Here is a 13034-nt window from a genome sequence, read left to right as displayed (position 1 = left end):
TTTATTTCAGCACTTTTGAAATGTACAGCGACAGAATTCACAACATTGGCCATTCTTACAGTATTCTCTCTGTACACCAAGTAAGAATCATAGGATAAATAAAGGGGGCATAAGCAGACAATGAAAGCTCTTACAATATTCAATGATTACATTTCTCTAAAACAGGCTATAGGCTATATGTGCACCAGGGTGAGGCATATGGGCTACTTATGGGCTACTAACAACTTACTACACAACATACACTTAGTATTACTTTCTTAGCTACGGTATATATATATCTCCCCTGGCATATTACATAATTTATGCAGCAGCATACAATACATTTTTGGACACACCTTGTCCCCATGAGTGACAGAACACTGAGTCAATCATAGCACCATTAGAGAACATTTCCAACCCCTACGCTCTGTATTTTCCGCTGGCTGCACTGAAAGCACTGAGCTCGGCGGAAACATCTGCATTTTGGTGCTGCCTAACTCAGGAAAGTAAAAAGAGCCCATGTTTGTATGCGTCTTTATTAACTTAATATTATTATTTTTTAACATTGTTTGCAAACTGATATGTTAAATGTATTAATGCCAAAATAACATGCAAAACAGGCAACCTGAAGAGAGAGAAAAAAACACAAAAAAACAGGCAACAGGTCGCCACTGGATGGCGTCCACGATACTGAAATAGATGGATATTACGATGCATATACAATAAGACATTCAAGTTGAAAGCACAAGTAAAATTCATGATAACAACATGTACATTAAGGAGACTCAATGTGTTGATTAATGTTTATTTACCACCATCTTTGATGGCCATATTCAAATATAGCCTTTCTTCTGAAATCAAACGTTGAGGTCACAGTATGTGACAGTATGTAGCATGGAGATACTGCCATCTTGTGGTAAAGGTGAAGAACAATCTTCCCGGTGTCCTCCGTAGGCAATTAACTATATATTAATTATATATTTCCGCGATAACGGGAGTATACTTTTGGGGGGAAATGGCAACTGCAAAAACTTTATTTCAATAATACATTCGATTACATTTCCAATGCTTTGTTTAGAAAACCGTATTTTTTCTCGTAAGTACAGAAGGGGATGTAGCTCAGTGGTAGAGCGCATGCTTTGCATGTATGAGGCCCCGGGTTCAATCCCCGGCATCTCCACAGGTATTTTCACAATTTTGAATAACCCATTGTATGTCCAAATCTCTATGGATTTCACCCGTAGTTTAGTTTAGCTCAGTGTTATTGTCAAACAAAATACGTAAGCAGCACGCACTGCTTATTTAAACTCAGACTTGTGTTCGATTGTGACCCCTCAAGGCTTCCTCTCTGCATGACTACAGACCATTGAGATTGATGAAAACACAGAGATTTTCAGATTGTATGTGCACTGTCCTTGACATAAGGAATCACTTGAAAGTAAATATGACAAATGTAACATCATGATGTCCACTACAGAAGACATTTATGAACAAGCTCTTATTTAGATCTTGTTTAATCAGTGGTGTGTATTCATGGATCCAAGGGAAGCCAGGCTTCCCCAAAAATGGACGAATAAAAAATCTATAATAATTTATCTTTCGTCTCTGTGTTTCATAATGTTCTTTAAATTCGCAAGAGGCTGAATATATCTCACAGGAGAAAGCATCCGTGCGAGCGGATCAGCGCCCCTCTGTCTCTCTATGTGTAGGCCATCTATCTGGTGCTGTCTGTTGTCTCCTATCAAATCCCATTGAGAGCATACCTTACTGACAGAAAAACTTGAATTGTTGCATCTCGTTGTGTTGTTGTCCTCCGGTGGCTAGCTAGCTAGCTAAAACTGGCCCCTTCCTAAATTAGACATGGATGTTCGCTGCTCTGGCCCCCCAATGGTGGAACAAACTCCCTCACGACGCCAGGACAGCGGAGTCAATCACCACCTTCCGGAGACAGCTGAAACCCCACCTCTTTAGGGAATACCTAGGATAGGATAAAGTAATCCTTCTCACCCCCCCCCTTAAATGATTTAGATGCACTATTGTAAAGTGGCTGTTCCACTGGATGTCATAAGGTGAATTCACCAATTTGTAAGTCGCTCTGGATAAGAGCGTCTGCCAAATGACTTAAATGTAATGTAAATGTAAATGGATGGAGATAGGGATTTGGACTTGTGATTTTACTTAATTCTCACTGCTAGCCAATTGGCGATTCTGATCCAACCATAAATTCATACATTGTTGTGCCTCTGGCCTGAGTGGATGGAAGTTCAATATGTAGCTAGATGTAGAAGGCGAATGTTAACTAGCAAACGTTGCCCATGAATGGAAGTTAGGCTACTGAGCAAGCATTTTAGCCAGGTAGAGTAGTGCAACAAAAAATAAAAGGCCGCAAAACCTGGACGTATAGGGGAGGATCCAAGTGGGCATCTATCCGTGGTGGCGCCTCTGGTGCGGGGAACCTTGTTGCCGACCCTGGACTGGGGACCATCTCTGCGGGCCCCGGATTGGGAACCCTCACTGCTGGCCTCGGACTGGGGACCATCGTTGCGGGCCCCAGATTGGGCACCCTCGTTGCGGGCCGCGGATTGGGCACCCTCTTTGCGGGCCCCGGACTGGGCACCCTCGTTGCGGGCCCCGGACTGGGCACCCTTGTTGCGGGCCCCAGACTCGGAACCCTCGCTGCGGGTCCCGGACAGGGCAACCTCGCTGCAGGCCCCGGACTTGGCACCCTCGTTGCGGGCCCTGCAGCTGCATCCCTGCGCCTTCTTCTCCCACTCCCACTGACACGGAGAGGAAATATGATGGGGGGAATCGGGAGCTTCTCACGGTGAAGATGGCATTGGAGGAATGGAGGCACTGTTTTTACAACTAATACCGGTTTGCCTGAGGCTGATGCTGTGCAGGTGTTTGTACACATGCATATACACACACTCTCATTCAAAGAAACACAGACAAGAACACACACATACATGTAATAGTGCCAGACATGCACACAAACATATACAGTTGCTATTGCTGTCATTATTTTAGTTGTCCTTGGTGTCCTTTGTCTTACATTTATTATTAAAAAATAAATGCATTGTTGTTTGCTGTTTTCTTCTGTCTTTTCCTTTTTTCTCTTTAGATCATTCTCTTGGTTGTTGGTGCATTGGGGGGTTCTTGGGGGTGGGGAATGGAATTAATTGTATTTTTTATTTTATTTAATCTTATCTTTTTATCTTCCTGGGGGGGACTGGGGGAGGGGTCTCGAATAGTTGAGGGACAGCTATTGGGCAACTGTGGGGGGATCTTGGAAGGTTCGGGTTCATGTTTTTTGGCCTGGTGGTAGATCGGTCAACTTGCCCTTGAGCAGGCCATTGACCCTGGATGCTTCTGTGTGTTGCTCTGAATGGGAATCTGTTGGATGACTGGTATGATGTAGTTATTGAGCGGCTTCACTGCAAGTTTATTGTATGTTTCGAATATTCAATAAAAATAATAAACATTTAAAAAAGTTGTTCTTTGCCTTGTTTTTGTTCTTTTCCCTCCTTCTCTGTTCTCACAAATGTTTTATCAGCCAGTCCCCAGTGTTACAGAGAAACACAAATTAAAGCTCCCTGCTCGTTTGTCATCCAGTGCAGGAACATTCCCCTAAAATCTGAGATCCTTACTAATTAAGATTGAGTTAGACTGTCTTTTCCCTCCCCTAACTCCTGGAGAACATCACTTTGTAAGTGCTTCCTCTTTCCTAAAAAGCTATTTGTGGGTCAAGGAAAACAAATGTTGTGTAACGGTTCTCGTCTGGTGAAGGAGAAGCGGACCAAAATGCAGCGTGGTATTTTTGATACATGTTTAATGACGACGAAAAAACACGAACAATACAAAAACCTAGACAGCCTATCTGGTGACAACAAACACAGAGACAGGAACAATCACCCACGAAACACAAAGAATATGGCTGCCTAAATATGGTTCCCAATCAGAGACAACGATAATCACCTGCTTCTGATTGAGAACCGCCTCAGGCAACCATAGACTTTTCTAGACAACCCTACTAAGCCACAATCCCAATACCTACTAAAACCCCAAGACAAAACACACCACAAAAAACCCATGCCACACCCTGACCTGACCAAATAAATGCAGACAAACACAATATACTTCGACCAGGGCGTGACATGTTGGATGTCATTGAAAAACATTTTTCATAATATGTTTTCTGCCAAGTCATTGTAGATCGAAGAGGCAGCATCACAAAGGCGTCTGTGTGAATGAGTTAAACCATGTAATCTGAATTGCCACAGAGCTGGACCATGGAGAAGGTTATACAGAGGAGCGCGTAACTCTCTGATTTGAGCTGGAACAGATGACCATAGAAGGAACATAAGGCCTATCACACAGGGGTAACAGGACACACTTTAACTGGGTGACAAAATAGAGACATGCAAAACATTCTTTCACTACCCAATAATGAAGAGCACAGTGCTCATACACTGAAGAATTCCCCAAGAGCATGAAGTCATCTAACAGTTTTATTTGAAGGATACAGAAGATTACAGGTTTTTCAGAAGCTGTCAATGATACCAAATTCCCTAAAGAAGTGACATAGTTTTAGTTACATTTCTCTGAAAGATGAGTCAACATTCAAATGTTCAGGTACAAATGTGCATTTTCATGTCTGTGGGGTGTTTTGCGATGTGTTCTGTGTTGGTATGACAGCTTGTTAAGATGTGTGAGAAGTGTAAAAATAAAAAAATATTTGAAAAGCCTTCTTTTTCAATGGCATGTTTGTTCAAATGAACAGATTCAAAATCAGGGAGACAACCTTAATGAATGCCTGACAATGGCCAATGTCAGAACCGCTCAGAGCACCTTCTACTGATATTAACCAAAGACTACAGTTTCAATGGGATCAATCATAGCTATACATCATATAAGATGAAAGACACAGGAGAGGACAAAGCCATGCACGGAACAATCTGTCTGGAACATATGTTTTCATCATTCTCGTCCTCCACAAAGACGGAGATAAATTTGTTCTCCACCCAAGGCAGCTCTTGACTCTGCAAGGCCAGCACACGGACACACTGCACGTCTTTCCTGAAGTTGAACTTCTTGCCACCAGGCTGCTGCTGCAGATTGGTCAATGTGTCACTGCTGCCAGCGGCAGCATTGGAGACAATGAAGGCATCGATCTCTAGCTTGGCATTGGACAGGAAAGCACGGATGTTCATCTTGCTCTGGTTGTTGAGGTGGCTGGCAGTGTTGGTGTTCCCCATTCTGCGACTGTTGGTGAGCTGTAGAGAGGAGTGATAGGAGCAGTTAGAGTAGGCCAGGGGTGTGTTCATTAATGTGATACGTTTGGAGCGTTCCAGATAGAAACGTAATGAACAGAACTGACACAAATCCCTATTCTACATGATGGACAATTATAATTGTTCTGCACCATACATTTCTATCTGGACGTGTTGTAACGTTGCACTCAATTTAACAGGCCCCTGTTGTCGGCTACAGTCTTTAATACAATTATATATTTTTCATTTTTCTATCTCTGGCGAAGAGCTCTTGTATAATATGACAACTTTATATCCTCCTGACATGTTAAATGTCAACAGATGCTGTCGTTACACCCACTCAAATGGCCTGTTTACTTAACAGTAGTTGAATCCTCAAAAGTGACTGACCCTCAGCTGACTTGATGTGTCCACAATAATTCACTGACTAGCACAGGAATGATTCAACCATGGGTCACACTTTCCCTGTGTCTGATGAGAGGAACAGTGAGATGAATTGAAAGTAATTTCTTCCTCTCCTCTTCTCCAGGGGAAGGACTCCCTCCCTCCCGTTCGAGACAAAGGGAGGCCTGTCCTCCATCTGAGAGTTAAATGGTCTCCCACTGAGTCACTCCTCACCTCTCCTTTCCTTACTTGTCATTATCCTTAGATTTCTACAATTCGTTGCTCTGTCCTCTTCTCACCTTTGAAAGGACAAAATGGGAGCATGATGACATTTGATGTTGACATGAAATGTCAAAATAGAGAATGTAAGATGCTCTTTTGTTGAGGTCTTATTAGAGAATGATCTGTTGACGTCAGCATGTCCTTCAATCATCTGGAACAGGACAATATCTGATATCTGCCATCTAATGTCAGGATTTGGCCTGTGCCATTGTGCTTTTTCTGTTTATTTCGATTGTTTTCATCAATCTGGAATTCTGTTTTTGGTTTTGAGTATCTCTTGAGGCTTTTTTCTGCTATTCATACCACCTTTTGGATTTGCCATTTTTGTATTTAAGGACTTCTCTTTTTTTACTTTACCTCAGGTCACCTTCAGTTGGTTTAAACGTCCTGACACCTGTTTATTTCGATTGTTTTCATCAATCTTTGGAAACCTCAGGTCACCTTCTTTGAACGTTTGAAAAATATATAAATACATCTTCCCTCAACTTATGCTAAGATACCATCACCATATTTACCATATTTATCAATGATTTAAGCTGTTGTAACTTCTTACCATGCTAACGTCTTTTCTGTGTTATTTCAGGGATATCACACGTACCTTGATATGTAGTCGTTTGAAGTGTGAGAGTTGCTGAGTTGCTGAAACGCTGAAGAACACTTATGTAGGGATGATGCTGGTCAGACACTGAGGCTATCATTCTGACTTGGTCCAAAGTCCTCTGATGGTATGCAAATATCATCACACCAATGACACAACACTTATTAACTCAAGTAAGAAAAATGCACACCTGATATGGTCAAGTGCTGGCTGTTAACCATTTCCTTAACATGTACAGGGCCCAGTAAAAAATCAAGTCAAAACCCAACAACTTTTACTTGGAAAAATAAACTATTTTTTACAAAAATGCATAATGCATAAAAGCGTAATAATAGTCAATAGACAAAAAACACATGCATTCTGGACCACCCTCAATTCCTTGTCAGTCTATGTAAATAAATGTCAGCCATAAAATAAATAAAAGTAAAGGTTCTGTCATCATCTACCCAGACTGCCCTCATATTGTCCCTCAATGGCAGATCCACTCTTGAGCGGTGAAATGACGTGGAGCCAGTGGTGTTTGAACACTGTTCCAGGACAGACAGAAACCCTTCAGACCACTTGATTGTCTCCTTAGTGTTTCTCTGAAAGGGTTGTGTCAATTGCAGTCGGACATGTGGAGTGTGGACTATTCATGCATGGTTTCACAACCATCTCTTTCTGCTGCTGACACACTCACTCCACTTACCTTTCACTCTCCTCTCCTTCCACTCCATCATACCTCCTATCCTACCATAGCTCAGCCCAGATATTCACTTAGAGAAAAACAAGTTGTCAAGATACTGTATATATATAAAAAAAAATACAGCCGGTTTGATGCACTTTGCATCATATGATGCTGCGTTTCTCAAGGTTATTATGGAAAATGCATTATAGCAGCTGTATTTCTATATTTTGAAAGTTACATATCTTGAAAACTTGATGACATGCAAAACATTTTTGGACTATATCAACAATGGACTGATGAAACAAATACCAAAATATCATTTTGGGGGGAAATTTCCTTTAATGAGAATTACATTTTCAACGTATTCCTAAAGATCCTAATGTGTCTTGGAAATACTCTTTCTAACTGTATCTTTTCAAAGTTGGACTTTGTTAAGGTGTAATGAAGCTTGGGCAGAGTGATATACTGGTAGATGTGATAATGCATGGCCTTCTCTCACCATCAATGCAAAATAATATTTGCATTTTATTCTACCATGTGCAGTGCCTCGTCACAGCTTATCTTATCCCATTGAAGTGCTGTAGCTTCATTGGGAGCTCAGGCCCATCGCAGGCACTCATTGAGACTGGCATTGTCTCAAACATTCATTCTATCTAGACCTCTTTCATTTTGGGTGGTTGAAGGAATTATGCCTCACTTAAAGGGTAGAGATGCACGTATCTTCTGATGCACAAAAGTTTGTCCTGCTTACTGTAGATTGATACATTTTGATAACTTCCCAAGAGAACTTCAGCATCATTCCTCAACCAAAAGGCTTTCGGAACAGGAGCTCCACAATAAGGCATGAAAGGCATTCCATTGTCTATTGGCAGCTAAAAGTGAAGGTTGCTTTTCTAAGGATTCATTAGAGATCCTCTACCTCTACTACGAGCTAACAATTACTGAACTCGAAACATCCAAGCCTTTACAAATTCAGATTCAGATTAGCATTGTAAGCATTAATGAAAAAGCTACTGTTGTTAAAATGAAGTGAGATATTGACATCAACAATAAAAGTAATAATAATAATAAATGAATAAATAATAATAATGATAATAATAGTGATGTGGTTAGAGATAGGGGACAATATATATGTATATACAGTACCAGTCAAAAGTTTGGACACACCTACTCATTCAAGGGTTTTTCTTAATTTGTTCTATTTTCTACATTGTAGAATAATAGTGAAGACATCAAAGCTATGAAATCATGTAGTAACCCAATTTTTGGGGGGTATTTGATATTCTTCAAAGTAGCCATCTTTTGCCTTGATGACAGCTTTGCACACTCTTTGTCACGGCTCTCGTCGTAATGAGGATCGGACCAAAACGCAGCGTGGTACGTGTTCATGATTCTTTATCAACCAAAACACTTGAACAAAATAACAAAGTGGAAAAAAAAAAACAGTTCTGTAAGGTGCAATAAACTACACAGAAAACAACTCTCCACAAAACACAGGTGGGAAAAGGCTGCCTAAGTATCATTCCCAATCAGAGAAAACGATAGACAGCTGTCCCTGATTGAGAACCATACCCGGCCAAAACATAGAAATAAAGAAACTAGAATGCCCACCCTAGTCACACCCTGGCCTAACCAAAATAGAGAATAAGAGCATTTCTATGGCCAGGGCATGACACTCTTGGCATTCTCTATCATCAATTAAACCGCAATCAATATGTGGTTAAGTACTGGAATCACCACAGTTATATAGTATGCATTGAGGTTCAGTATGTTCACAGCATCTTGGATGTGAGACAGGAGATCTTCTTGTGCAGGCGGGTGTGTTTGGATGTCCAGCAGAGTCTTCTGAAGACCCTCAATCTCCCTGTTCTGCTCTACCACAGACAGTAGCTCTTCCCTGGCTCTCTGCACCAGAAAACATATTAAAAGGTTGAGTCTTTCAATCTACTCTATTTCTAAAAAAATAAAAATACAAAGGTATGGAAACGTACAATGAGCAAAAGTTAGGAGGAAGTCTTTCTCTGCCATCTCTTCATTGGACTGTTCCAAAGCATCCTGGAGCTCCTGACAGACAAAGGAACAGTACTTGAACAGATAGAATAGTGATCTGCTTATCTATGCTGATTAAGCTGATCAGCACCATTATTATCATCATTATGACATAATTATTATAGATTTGGGACCTATCTAGTCATTCTCTGTTCCTGCAACAAACACACTGTACTACACTATATATACAAAAGTATGTGGACACACCTCAAATGAGTGCATTTGGCTATTTCAGCCACACCCATTGCTAAAAAGTGTATAAAATCGAGCACACAGCCAAAATGAAAGATTCTCCATACACAAACATTGGCAGTAGAATGGCCTTACTGAAGAGCTCAGTGACTTTCAACATAGAACCATCATAGGATGCAGCCTTTCCAGCAAGTCAGTTCGTCAAATATCTGTCCTGCTAGAGCTACCCCGGTCAACCTAAGTGCTGTTATTGTGAAGTGGAAATGCCTAGGAGCAACAACGACACAGCCGCGAAATGGTAGGCCCCACAAGCGTCGCCTCCAGGCCACACAAGTTCACAGAATGGGATCGCCGAGTAATGTCCTCGGTTGCAACACTCACTCCCAAGTTCCAAACAGCCTTTGGATGCAACGTCAGCACAATAACTATTCGTCAGGAGCTTCATGAAATGGGTTTCCATGGCCGAACAACCGCACATAAGCCTAAGACGAATCTGGGTTGACGGATGCCAGGAGAATGCTACCTAAGTTTGGTTGAGGAGGAATAGTGGTCTGGGGCTGTTTTTCATGGTTCGGGCTAGACCCCTTAGTTCCAATGGAGTGAAATCTTAATGCTGCATCATGCAATGACATTGTAAACAATTCTGTGCTTCCAACTTTGTGGCAACAATTTGGGAAAGGCCCTTTCCTGTTTCAGACAATGCCCCCGTGGACAAAGCCAGGTCCATATGGAAATGGTTTGTCAAGATCGGTGTGGAAGAACTTGACTGGCCTGCACAGAGCCCTGACCTCAACCCCATCGAACAACTTTGGGATTAATTCGAATGCCATCTGCAAACCAAGCCTAATCGCCCAACATTTGTGCCCAACCTCACGAATGCTCTTGTGGTGAATGGAAGCAAGACCCCGCAGCAACGCTCCAACATCTAGTGGAAAGCCTTCCCAGAAGAGTGGACTTTTGGTTATGTAGTGTATGTATATGATAACTTTTGTTTTTGATTGGGCTAATATAAGCTAATATTGATGCTTGATTTGATCATGAATTTAGGATCTTGTGTCTCATTCAATCATTCTGTCATATTTCCTCTTCTCTCTGCCAAGAAAGGTTTTAAAGGTTAGTGACTGACACACCCACACACACACACACACACACTTAATTCATTGTGATTCCATGGAGGGAACAGATAAACCAAAGGAGGTGTCCAGTCTCTCCTACCAGTCTCTCTCTTCCAGCAGACTGAGTAGGTCCTGGAACTTCTCCGGGTTCTGGTCTGGTTCCTGTTCCTTGGATAGGGGGTGTGGGTGCATCGGGTGTGTGGGTGCATCGGACTGGGAGTGTTCAGGCTGGGTGGGGGTGTCAAACTGGGAATGGTCAGTCTGTGTGGGTACGTCAGATTGAGAGTGACCCTCCCCCTGAAGCTCCTTCTCCAGCTCCAGGTAATGCGTCCTCTCCTGCTCCAACATGGTTGTCAGCTTCCCCACCTCCACATCTTGGAAGACATTGGAGAACACTTGGTTATTTTTGTACCTTTATTTAACTAGGCAAGTCAGTTAAGAACAAATTCTTATTTTCAATGACGGCCTAGGAACAGTGGGTTAACTGCCTGTTCAGGGGCAGAACGACAGATTTGTACCTTGTGCCTTGTTATGGAATACATCTCCGGCCTAAATGTGTTGTTCAGATACCTTCCCTAGCTGCTGGATCTTGGTGTTGCTGTACTCTCTGAGCTGCTCCATCTGCTCTGGGTAATCTTGACTAGATCATACAAAACACAGCCAGATTAGATACAATACCAACAAATATGATTTCTAGTCAGTCAAAATGAAAGGTTATCGGCTAAACTTACAGTGCAAGGGCAGAGACCCTCTGCAGCTCCTTCATTTCCTCTTTCAGTGTTTCAACCTCTACCTTCAGGTCAATGTTCTGTGTTGAGAAAAAATCACATGTCGTTATACAGTAGGCCAACCTGTACAGTATTCCTTCAATGTAGTTACATGACTGTGCTGTTCATGGCTTTGTTGAGATCCGTCTCTGATCACTCATTGTTTTGTACATTTCCTCAACAGAGTCATCACACCTCTGCTGCAGCCGCTCCTCGTAGAAGAAAATGCGGAGTCTGAGGTTGAAGTTGTCCTTCTTTAGGTCAGAGATGATCTGAGAACAACAGTGTGAGGAGGAATAGCAGTGTTGGACCAGAGTTACATGTACTGCCTATCTATGGCTCTGGTGAGGCCTATTTAGAGCAGCATTTTTTAATGAGTATTAAGAAATCTTTTCAATTCATGGCCCCATTTTAAATGACTAAATGTATTGAAGCCTTCATAAACCCTTTATATGACCCATATGCAAATGTTTTAGAAGTCACAAATAAGCAACTGTCATGCTATAAATGTTGGTTAAAAGGTTGCCACTATTGGCAAAGCACCAGATCACTTGTTATATCATCCATCCTTAGTACTTTGCTTATAAATCTTTTGTGAAGCATTTATCTAGTCGTTGCTTATGAAGACGATTATACAAACAGACTAGTCGTCATGTAGGCTAGTGTAGGTCGACGGTCCGCCCCTAGGTGGTGTGGTTAGGCACCAACACATCTGCCACACTGACCCTCAACACAGGGGTCGTGCTTAGTCCACTTCTGTACTCCCTGTTCACCCACGACTGGGAGCTAGGCCTAATCAACCCAACATCAGTGCCTGACCTCACTCTTGTGGCTGAATGGAAGCAAGTCCCCGCAGCAATATTCCAGCATCTAGTGGAAAGCCTTCCCAGAAGAGTGGAGGCTGTTGTAGCAGCAACTGGGGGACAAACACCATATTATTGCCCATGATTATGGAATGAGCTGTTCAACTTGCAGGTGTTCACATACTTTCGGTCATGTAGTGTATCTACCTCAATTACCTCGTACCCCTGTGCATCGACTCTGTACTGGTACCCTGTGTATATAGCCTGGCAGTTATCATCAACTCTGTACTGGTACCCTGTTTATATAGCCAGGTTATCATCGACTCTGTACTGGTACCCTGTGTATATAGCCTGGCAGTTATCAGCGACTCTGTACTGGTGCCCTGTGTATATAGCCTGGCAGTTATCATCAACTCTGTACTGGTACCCTGTTTATATAGCCAGGTTATCATCAACTCTGTACTGGTACCCTGTGTATATAGCCTGGCAGTTATCAGCAACTCTGTACTGGTGCCCTGTGTATATAGCCTGGCAGTTATCATCAACTCTGTACTGGTACCCTGTTTATATAGCCAGGTTATCATCAACTCTGTACTGGTACCCTGTGTATATAGCCTGGCAGTTATCAGCGACTCTGTACTGGTACCCTGTGTATATAGCCAAGTTATCATTGACTCTGTACTGGTACCCTGTGTATATAGCCTGGCAGTTATCATCAACTCTGTACTGGTACCCTGTGTATATAGCCAGGTTATCATTGACTCTGTACTGGTACCCTATGTATATAGCCAAGTTATCATTGACTCTGTTCTGATACCCTATGTATATAGCCAGGTTATCATCGACTCTGTACTGGTACCCTGTGTATATAGCCAGGTTATCATCGACTCTGTACTGGTACCCTGTGTATATAGCCAGGTTATCATCG

The 13034-nt window shown here is 42.2% G+C and overlaps 1 non-coding gene across 1 annotated transcript; it reads left to right on the top strand.

Annotated features, from left to right (window-relative positions):
• The first annotated feature begins 1087 nt into the window (after positions 1-1087).
• trnaa-ugc (transfer RNA alanine (anticodon UGC)) lies at positions 1088-1159 on the top strand. Its single transcript has one exon. It is a non-coding gene; the product is annotated as a tRNA-Ala (tRNA).
• Positions 1160-13034: the final 11875 nt, after the last annotated feature.

Source organism: Oncorhynchus masou, chromosome 28, assembly GCF_036934945.1.
Source record: "Oncorhynchus masou masou isolate Uvic2021 chromosome 28, UVic_Omas_1.1, whole genome shotgun sequence".
Classification (NCBI taxonomy): Eukaryota; Metazoa; Chordata; class Actinopteri; order Salmoniformes; family Salmonidae; genus Oncorhynchus; species Oncorhynchus masou.
This window is presented reverse-complemented; position numbering and strand designations above follow the sequence as displayed.